This window comes from Peromyscus maniculatus, chromosome 7 (genome assembly GCF_049852395.1).
Source record: "Peromyscus maniculatus bairdii isolate BWxNUB_F1_BW_parent chromosome 7, HU_Pman_BW_mat_3.1, whole genome shotgun sequence".
Taxonomy (NCBI): Eukaryota; Metazoa; Chordata; class Mammalia; order Rodentia; family Cricetidae; genus Peromyscus; species Peromyscus maniculatus.
In genome coordinates, this window is record NC_134858.1 from 103,022,745 (window position 1) to 103,033,223 (window position 10,479).

Below are 10,479 nucleotides of genomic sequence, written 5' to 3' on the forward strand. Positions count from 1 at the left end.
AAATGATGACTCACTGTTAGCTAGTGAAGTGGGAAGAGAAAATCATTCCAGGCAGAGAAAGAGCAAGGTCCTATGGAGGAGGGATCTGCTGTGAGAGGCAGTCAAAGGACCATTTAGTTATGAAAGGTGGAAAAGCAGCCTAATAGCAGGTTATCATTCAAGGTCAGCCAAGGAAATATACAGTATTGATCCCCCACTTACATAAATCCAATGAGAAATCATTGGTGGATTTTAAGTGTGGTGACATAAAATGTGACCAGTGTAAACATATTGGTTCTCAGAACCTAGCTGTCTTAGGGTTTCTATTGTTGTGAAGAGACACCATAACCACAGCAAGACTTATACAGAAAAGCATTTCATTGGGACTGATAAAGGTTCAGAAGTTCAGTCCATTGTCATTATGGAGGGAAGCATGGTAGCACGCAGGCAGACATGGTGCTGGAGAAGGAGCTAAGAATTCTACATCTGGTTAGGCAGGCAGTAGGTAGAGAGAGTGTGTCCCTGGGCCTGGCTTGAGCTTCTGAAACTTCAAAGTCCATCCCCAGTGACACACTTCCTCCAACAAGACCACACCTTGTGGTGGTATTGTGTTCCCCAAAATATTGAGACACCCTAATAAACTTATCTGGGGTCAAAGAAAAGAACAGCCACTAGATACAGAGGCTAGGAAATGGTGGCACTTGCACCTTTAATCCTAGCATTCCAGAGGCAGAAATTCCTCTGGATCTCTGTGAGTTCAAGGCCACATTGGAAACAGCCAGGCATGGTGACTCATGCCTTTAATCCCAGAAAGTGAGCCTTTAATCCCAGGGAGTGATTGCAGAAAACAGAAAGCTATATAAGGCATGAGGATCAGGAACTAGAACTTTTGGCTGGTTAAGCTTCAGGCTTTCTAGAAGTAGTTCAGCTGAGATTCATTCTGGATAAAGGACTCAGAGGCATCCAGTCTGAGGAAACAGGATCAGCTGAGGAACTGGCGAGGTGAGGTGGCTGTGGCTTGTTCTGCTTCTCTGATCTTCCAGCGTTCACCCCAATACCTGGCTCCAGGTTTGATTTTTATTAATATGACCTTCTAAGATTCGTGCTATAACACCTCCTAATAGTGTCACTCCCTATGAGCCTATGGAGGCCATTTCTATTCAAACCACCACACTAGTCTAGAAAGTTCTGACTCAGGGAGCCAATTCGATCTAAGTCATGCATTTCCAGCAAAAGCACCGGACATACTGTTAAGTCTGAAGTTGTTAGATTCAGGTGTACAGTTTTTGGTCATTCACTAGCCAATGCAATAAATAAAGAAATAATGAGAGTGTCATGAAGGAAAGAGTCTCATATGCTTATGCTTGATATCAAGAACTATCATCTGCCAGATCTAAAACCAATCAACCTTGTACAAAAGCAACAACAGCTTGCATGAAATTCCCAGTCTAGAAACCCTGTCTAAATGCTGGGCTGATCCAATCCTTCTTACGGATCTCTTTCATCAACAATTTCTGACCCCAAAAATTTATGTAGTGCTCATCACTTCTCCCCAAACTACTCCTTGCCTAGATGTGATGTCTTTGAATACTCTTATAATTTATTATATTGTGTGGATTTTCAAATACACCTATTATTTTTGAATACTGCCTTTCCATTTGTTACATAGTTTCATAACTCTAGTTCCAGGAAGCACAGAGACACTACCATACTGTGCAGGTTGCTAAGGACACGAGGATACTTTGTCTCAGATCAAGACACCTTCAGGTTTTATCAAGGCCAGGCAGTGCCTGAATATAATGGAGAAAATGCTTAGGGAGTCATGTGTTACCTTGCAGGGGCACAAGGCAGAGACTCTGTCAGCCTGCTAACCAAGTGTGTGTTCCCAGGGTAGCTCCACTCCTACAGATCTTTCTACTCTGTGGTAGTTAAGTCCAGAATTGATTTTCCAGAAGCTGGATTTTAAAACTACAAGTTCACAATTCCCCACTCAGTGTTGGTTGCCCAACAGACAGCAGGACCTTGTTCGGGGCCGTCAGCTCCAAACACTAAGGCATCCTTGCTGAGAGCCTCTCCAGCACTCCTGAGGCTCTCACTGTCTTTCCCTGAACTGAGAAGTCAGCGGCAGCAACTTCACTTCTGCCTGCTCCCATCACTGTCGCTCAGCCTCCTGGGCCCTCCCCATCTTCCCTACGAGATGATTTGTCTGCATTCCCATTGAATCCCCAACTTACGAACAGTCACCACCAAGAGCAGTGAGCAACTGTGAATCCACCGCTTCTCAAGTTCAGGGGGTTATTTAAGAAGAACACCACCTAAAAGAATAAGGACCAGACAGTATTTCAGTGATGTTTGCTCATTCAAAGGTCTGGGCAGGTGGCAGTCACCTGACAGTGGAGACAGAGAGACGTGAGGTTTGGAAACATCGGCAGGTGGAGTGACAGCAACTCCATCGTTAGTTTTTTGCTTTTTTGTTGTTGTTGTCCCCCCCCCCCAATGCAAAAACAGTTCTCAGATCGTGGGTAACTGGGACTTTTCACAGTCTGAGAGTTGCAGGGTGTTCTCCCAGAGGACAAAGCACCTCAGCCCTTGCCAAGTTTTAGTACTAACCCTGAGGATCATTGAGTGCATAGGCTTCTCCAGTCCAGAGATGGACTCGGCCTAGTGGGCAGTAAATGCAGGAAGGAGGCCTGGATGGGAGAGGCCAGCAGCAGCCAGCAGGTCCCCAGGAGGTGCAGCCATGCAGGATCTGTGGCCTAGAGAGCCCAGGAGGAAGCAGAGTCCCCAGGGCAGCCCCCTGTATCCACATGGACCCATTGCTGCTGAAGTTCAGGGTTTTCTAGAAGTCAGGAATGTGGGATTGTTTTCTGAAGGGTGAGTACTCTCAATTTTTACACAACGGAAATTAATTTAAACTTGGAAAAAAATTGCTTGAAGAGGCTGTGGTTAAGGATCCATCAGTCAAACTTTCCAGTGATTTAAAAACTTCTAGCCTAGAATGTTCAAATGCTAATTTACTTAATCCTTGCCTTGATTCTCTGTGGTTAAGGATGGAATTCCTATTCTGTGAATGGGAAAACCTAGGCACGGTAAGCATCAAGTCTGTCCTGAATTAACCTGAGTTTCTGCATTGATACTATGAGCAGAGGATGGCTTCCAAGCCCCTTCAAGTTGAGTGGAAATGTTGGTGCAAATGGAAATAAGCATTTTTTTCTCAAGACAAAAAAAAAAAAAAAGATCCATAGACTTTATCTTATTTTTAAAGATATCCCCTTGGTCTGGAGAGATGGCTCAGAGGTTAAGAGCACTGAGTTCAATTCCCAGCACCCACATGGTGGCTAACAACCATCTGTAATGAGATCTAGTGCCCTCTTCTGGCCTGCAGTCATACATGCTGTATAGATAGTAAATAAATAAATCTTTTAAAAAAATTTAAGCCGGGCGGTGGTGGCTCCGCCTTTAATCCCAGCACTTGGGAGGCAGAGCCAGGCAGATCTCTGTGAGTTCGAGGCCAACCTGGTCTACAGAGTGAGATCCAGGACAGGCACCAAAACTACACAGAGAAACCCTGTCTTGAAAAAACAAAACAGAAAAACAAAGATATCCCCAACCAAAATACCAACCCCAGGGGAAAGAATAAATTCTAGAATGTGGGCAGCTGGTCAGTGAACAGGAAAAGACTCAGCCCCTGTCATAGGAAAATGCTAGGGAGAGCAAGGCACTTGTCTCATAGATGAAGCCACACACATCTAAGGGGGAGACAGAGGACCTGCAAGTGGCTCATTAAAATCACTCATGGCTCCTTTGGTTCCTTGTCCTTCTTACTTGGATGACAGTGGTGGCCTGCAGTTAATCTGTACCTATGTGTGCCCACCAGAGTCTATCTCTTTGTATGCCAACCTTCAACCCACTGTTGTAAAGCTCAGCGCTTCAAGGGGCCATCAACAGAGGCCTTTTCCAGCCCTTGAAAAGCATTCTAAGTCAGATGCTGTGGTGCAGGCCTGTAAGCCCAACACTGGGAAGGCAAGGTAGGAGGATTCGGAATTCATGGCCATCCTTAGCTACATGGAAAGTTTGAGGCCAGTCTGGGCTACATGAAACCCTGTCCTCAAAATAGAAGAAGGTCCAGAAGAAGAAGGAGGATGAAGAGGAGGGGGATGAGTGGGGATGATAAGGACATGAGAAGGAGGAGGAAGGGGATATAAGGAGGGGAGGAAGGGAGGAGGAGGAAGGCAATAAGAGGAAGAGGGGGAAGTGGAAGGGAGGAGGAGGATGGGGATATGAGGACGAGGAAGAGGAAGAGGGGAGATATGAGAAGGAGGAGGAGTAGAAGAGCGGAAGAGGAGGAGTTGTTGTTTGTGGAGAGACTGCCCAGTGGTTGGACGCTTGTCTTGCAAACCTGACTACCTGGCTTCAGCTCTTGGGGCACATGTATTAATCCTGGCTATCTTACAGGGAGGGGAGAGGCAGAGGCAGAGACTGTCCAAGAAGCTCACATGGCACCAGCTGACCTGCTGTATGAGGCAGAGTGGCAGACACAGGAAAGACCCCTGCCTCAAACAAGGAGGAAGGCACATGTAGCTAGAGTTTTCCTGCTTTGCCCACAGTCAGGACAAATCTTTGTCACCCTCCAGTCCCACAGCCACTCAGACTCAACCAAGTAAACACAGAGACTTATACTGCTTACAAACTGTATGGCCGTGGCAGGCTTCTTGCTAACTGTTCTTATATCTTAAATCAATCCATTTCTATAAATCTATACCTTGCCATGTGGTTTGTGGCTTACCGGAGTCTTCACATGCTGCTTGTCATGGCAGCGGCTGGCAGTGTCTCTCTGCCTCAGCCTTCCGCTTCCCAGAATTCTTCTCTCTCCTTGTCCCACCTACTTCCTGCTTGGCCACTGGCCAATCAGTGTTTTATTTATTGACCAATCAGAGCAATTTGATATACGGACCATCCCACAGCAGGCACATGAAAGTTGTCCTCTGATGTCCACATGCATGCCAAGGCACATGTTTGATCACATTTACACGCACATCATATACATGTATCACACATGCACATGATTAAAAAAAATAAAAATAAAGGGGTGAAAGTTACTTTAAAAATAAGAAACACATTTGAGTCTTTTCTATGTTTTTTTTTTTTTTAGCACTCTTCTCATTGAGAAAGAATCAGTAGTAGTTATGAAATGAAAATAAGGCTAACTGGGGTCAGAAAAGAATTGTAGATGATGATGCTTCTATTGTTGTATGTAAAATTATATGTAAATCATGCTAATAAAGTTGGAAAACTAAACAAATGCTATCCCCCAACAAAAGAAACATTGTAAAATTAGCCTCATCTGGTCTTGGCATTGAAACAATATAGTCATTGTTTTGAGCTTTAGCTTCTGTAAATGTCAACAATTTTGCCAAAAATTTCACGCTCATATTCAATGGAACAATTAGATTTGTCATTGTGTCTTTACTCACCATTCATCAAGGAATTGATTTTTATTAACTTCAGTATTAAAAAGTCTTTCATATGAAGTAAAAGTCACAACAGGATTAATTTGTTAGAGATTCATAGAAATAAATTCTCAACAAATCCTCTAAATTGTACCACTTTCTACACCTTCATCTCCTTGAGATAAATTTCAACACTTTGCCACAAAACTCATTACATTTCACTATTACACTTGGTAAAATTTCCAAAGGTTGTCTTGTGCAAAGATGTTGGATTGTGGACACTGGTCTGACTGGATCTTGTTCTAGAATAAGTTCTGGGTGAAAACTACCAAGGAATCCAAACTGCTATTTGATTTATTTATTTTGGTGTGTGTGTGTGTGTGTGTGTGTGTGTGTGTGTGTGTGTGTGTGTGTGTGTAAGTGCCCATGGAGGCCAGAAGAGAGTGTCAGATTCCCTGGAGTAGTAAGCCTTTGTGAGTCACATGATATGGGTTCCGAAACCCAAGCCAGGTTCTCTGCAAAAGCAACAAGTGCCATCTGAGCCATTTCTCCAAGTCCCCACCGTTTGGATTTTCTCAACGAGAGGCCAGGACTTTCTGTCATTCCTCTTGGTGCTCTTCTACAGAATTTGATTCTACTTTCCATTCTATTTCTATTTCTGGACTGTGAATAGGAGTGTGATAATGTTGGTTTATCAGAGACAAGACAGAAAAAGGGTCAAAATGAGAAAAAACACATGTGAAATATTGTTCCATGTATAGAAAAATACATGTTTGTGTTTATACATGTCCATGGTGTTGTGGCAAAGGCCAACAGACTGCCTGCTAGATCATTCTACAGTGATAGAAATGTTCTTCCTGTGTCCCGCAAAACAGTAGCCGGAGGCACACATAGTTTCTGAGTACTTGAAATGTGGTCTGAGTGACCAAAACAATGAATCTTTAACTCATTTCATTTGAATTAACTTGAAACTAATTGGGGACAGAACCATACACTATGGTCTTCTAAAAGCAAGAAACAAAGGTTCTTTGTATTCTTTCTTCTACTTTTCTGTAGTGTTTGAATATGTCTACAGTTAATTGTGTATCAGGATAGGAATTGGGTAAAAGCATTCTTTATAACCTTTAAGAGTTTAGACTTAGGGAGCTGGGGAGATGACTCAGTGGTTAAGGGTACTGGCTACTCTTCCAGAGGACCTGGATTTGGTTCCCAGCACTCACATGGTAACACACACAATTTTTAACTCATTCCAGAGGATCTGTCTCCCTCTGCTGACCTCCATAGGCACTGCATACATATGGCACACAGACATACATGTAAACAAAACAATCATGCACATAAAATATAAATAATTTAAACATTTTAAAAAACATTTAGACTTATTTCCTGACAGCCTGGTTCAAATCCTGCCCTTACTACGTTTTTACTTATTTTGGAGCACATTCCTCCAGCTCAGATTTCTTTTCCTCACTGGGCTGCAATTCTCTGACCTGAAGAGTGGATGTGTGAGACCTATCTCACAGGGTTACTGTGAGTAATAAATAAATTCCCAAGTGTAAACAATGTAGTAAAATTCCTGGCATAGAATTCCTAGCATGTTCAGTAAGTGTAGAAAATATAAATATTATTAGTTATACTTGCCAAGGGTTTCAGTCAGGAGTAAGACAAGATTCTGGCTATGGAATTAGATACTGATGAGCTTACAAAAAATGGTATCAGCCTTGAAGGAGACTCCAACTGACAACTCATTACTAATTCTAGTGAGGAAGCCACTGATGCTATATGTGTTATATGGGAGGAATTATTTCTCTTGTGGGATAAAACCCGCCTGAGTCTATCAGAGTAGGAGAGCCTTGACCATTTTGGTGACCTAGCTGCAAGGGAGTCAGGAAAAGAAAATCATCTCTACCTAGCACTTTCAGCTTCTGCATGGAAGGTGGCCGTAAGTTGAGAATTCTCCCCAAATATAAAGGACTTCATGTGCTGGATAGCAAAAAATAATATACATATCTATACATGTTTTTAAAGGTTTTAAAATTTTAAGTATGTATATATGATTGGTCTGTGTGTAGATATGTATGTGAACCAAGATACTAATGTCCTTAGAGGCCAGAGGCATTAGGTCTCCCTGAAGCTGCAGTTACAGGGTGTTGTAAGCCACCCAGTATGGATGTTGGGAATTGAACTTGGGTCCTCTTCAAGAACAGTCTCACTCTTAACCACTGATCCACCTCTCCAGCCCATACTTATACATGTTTATGTATACATACACATGTGCATATAATGTATGTATGTGTGAGTGTACTAACAACACTATTCAAACTAAGAGAAGGCAGAGGAGAACAAGGAATTAACATAATAATGTTAAGTAGACCTGCATTTTCACTGGATACCATTTAAGGGTTGTTGTGGAATAATCTTTTTGCACACTGTGAAGATGTGTCACTCTGATTGGTTTAATAAAAAGCTAAATGGCCAATAGCTAGGCAGGATTTCTAGGCACAGAGGAAGCTGGGAAAAAGAAGGGAAGACAGAAGGAGACACAGCACATGCAGGATGGGCACTATAGAGATGAAGTAATAAAACCATGAGACAGAAAGTAAATTAATAGAAATGATTATTTTAAGTTATAAGAGCTGGTAAGAAACAAGCCTAAGCTATTGGCTGAGCTTTTATAAGTAGTAATAAGTCTTTGTGTCATTATTTGGGAGCTGCCAGAAAGACTCACCACAAAGGTTTATTTGAGCTCTCCAGATTCTGGCTTTCCTATCTGTGAAATAGAATATTGAACTCTAGCTGCTGAGATCTATGAAATACCATCATTTATCTAAGCATCTCTGTGACTGGCATGATTTGAAATGAAGGATCAGGAAGTAAAGTCTCTCAACATTTTCTACATCATGGCTACCATAAAATACTAAGATACATCCCATAAAATTAGGACTGTGGGATGTATCTTAGTAGTGGAGTGTTTGCCTAATATGTGCCTATGGTACTGGAGGGAGAGAGAGAGCTAGAGTGAGAGTGAGGGTGAGAGAGAGAGAGAGAGAGAGAGAGAGAGAGAGAGAGAGAGAGAGAGAGAGAGAGAATGTGAGTTTACTTCTGATCCTGAGGTGACTGAGAAACATGCATTTCTAGCCTCCCTAACCAGAAACACCCTGAATGAAAGCCAGTCATAAAGGGAGTCTATTCTATTTTTGTGTTTGTGTGGTTTTTGAGCATCCAAATTCATCTTTAGCAGTGGGATAAGGTGGGAGAAGTAGGAATTGACTAGAGAGGGGCATAAGGGAGTGTTCCGGGGTGATTGCAGCATTCTTGATCTTGATTGGGGTTTAGATCTATTTAGGCAAACTCATTGAACACAGGAAGAAACTCAGGCATGCACAGAGAAGGAGCTTGCCTGAGGTCACACAGCCAGGCTCAGGCAGGGTGAGAACACTCTGGGTTCTGTCATGTAGAATGTAGGGAAGGGATTGGTATCAGACCGAAACATGGATACTAAATCCATTTAGAATCTCAGAGTTTTCTGTGTAACAATACATCACTGCAAACTGTAATCTCTGATCCACCCAAGCAGTTAGTTCAAGAGCTGGTTTATAAGGTTGGTAGACACCAGGTTCAGAAAAGGGAAGGAAACAGTACTTTATTTTAAGAAGCTTGATTAAAGTCTTTTAGCTACTCATCTGTTTATTGTTATATTCTAAAGCGGTTTTGTAATCCCCAACTGCTTTGGCAGGGTATAGAGAAATGCAGATTATTAATTACTATTAGAAACATCTCACCAAGCAGTTGCTGCACAGATCTTCACCCATATTTCCTGGGAACCAAAGTTTCACATTGACATTCTTCAAAGGCAAACAACTTCAGAATAAGATAGTCAAAGGAATTGTTAAGAACTATTATTAAATCCTTCTCAGGGCATCTGAGTCATCTAAAAGAAGATTTAGATTTGGCCTAATTTGAGAAGAAAATAAAGGGCTTTGTAACATTTGTGTGTGTGTGTGTGTGTGTGTGTGTGTGTGTAATAATATATGTATATATTATTCTTCAAACAATATTCCTAGTCCCAGACCATGTTTACTTGTGTGTGGTCCTCCCATACCTGGAAGAGAGTTTAGTGTAGAGGTGTACTGATCCTCTGTTCAGGGAAGCATAAGGAAGTGGTTACAACCATGTGTGGTAGTTCATGCCTGTAATTACAATACTTAGGAAGCTGAGGCAGGAAAATCAGGAGTTTTGAAGCCAACCTGGGCTACATAGTGAGACCATGTCTTAAAGAAACAAACAAAAAACTTGTCTTGGGGGCCCAGGGAGATGGCTCAGTTGCTAAAATGCCTGAAAACATGTGTACCTGAGTTTGATCCCCAGCACTCACGTAAAAAGCCAGGTGCCTATGTATGTAGTTACATTGCCATAGATGGGAGTAGGGGCAGATGACTCCAGAGTTCATTGGGAAGCCATTCTAGCCAAATCAGTGACAGATCATGTTCTAAAATATAAGGTAGAGAATAAATAAGGGCAACCTTTGGCATTGATCTCTGGCCTTCTCTCTCTCTCTCTCTCTCTCTCTCTCTCTCTCTCTCTCTCTCACACACACACACACACACACACACACACACACACACACACACACACACACGGAGAGGGAGAGGAAGAGGGAGAGGGAGAGGGAGAGAGAGAGAGAGAGAGAGAGGGAGGGAGGGAGGGAGGGAGGGAGGGAGAGAGAGAGAGAGAGAGAGAGAGAGAGAGAGAGAGAGAGAGAGAGAGAGAGAGAGATCCTCTTCCTATGTCAAGTGGTGAACCACCATGGACTGCTCACCCCCTTGCCAAGATCTACCCTAGAGAAGCTATAGGAGCAGGCACAAGCATGCACCTAAAACATTACCAGCCACATGTCAAAGGGTAAGACCACCCTGGGGCGAGAGAAGTCTGTCTAGCGCAGGAAAAATGGTGCCCCCAGAAGACAACTGGAAGGCAGAGTACACAAAAAGGATAGGTTGAGGAAGGTCCTGAAATGTCACCTTTACCTCTTGGCTGCCTGGCTTTGAAT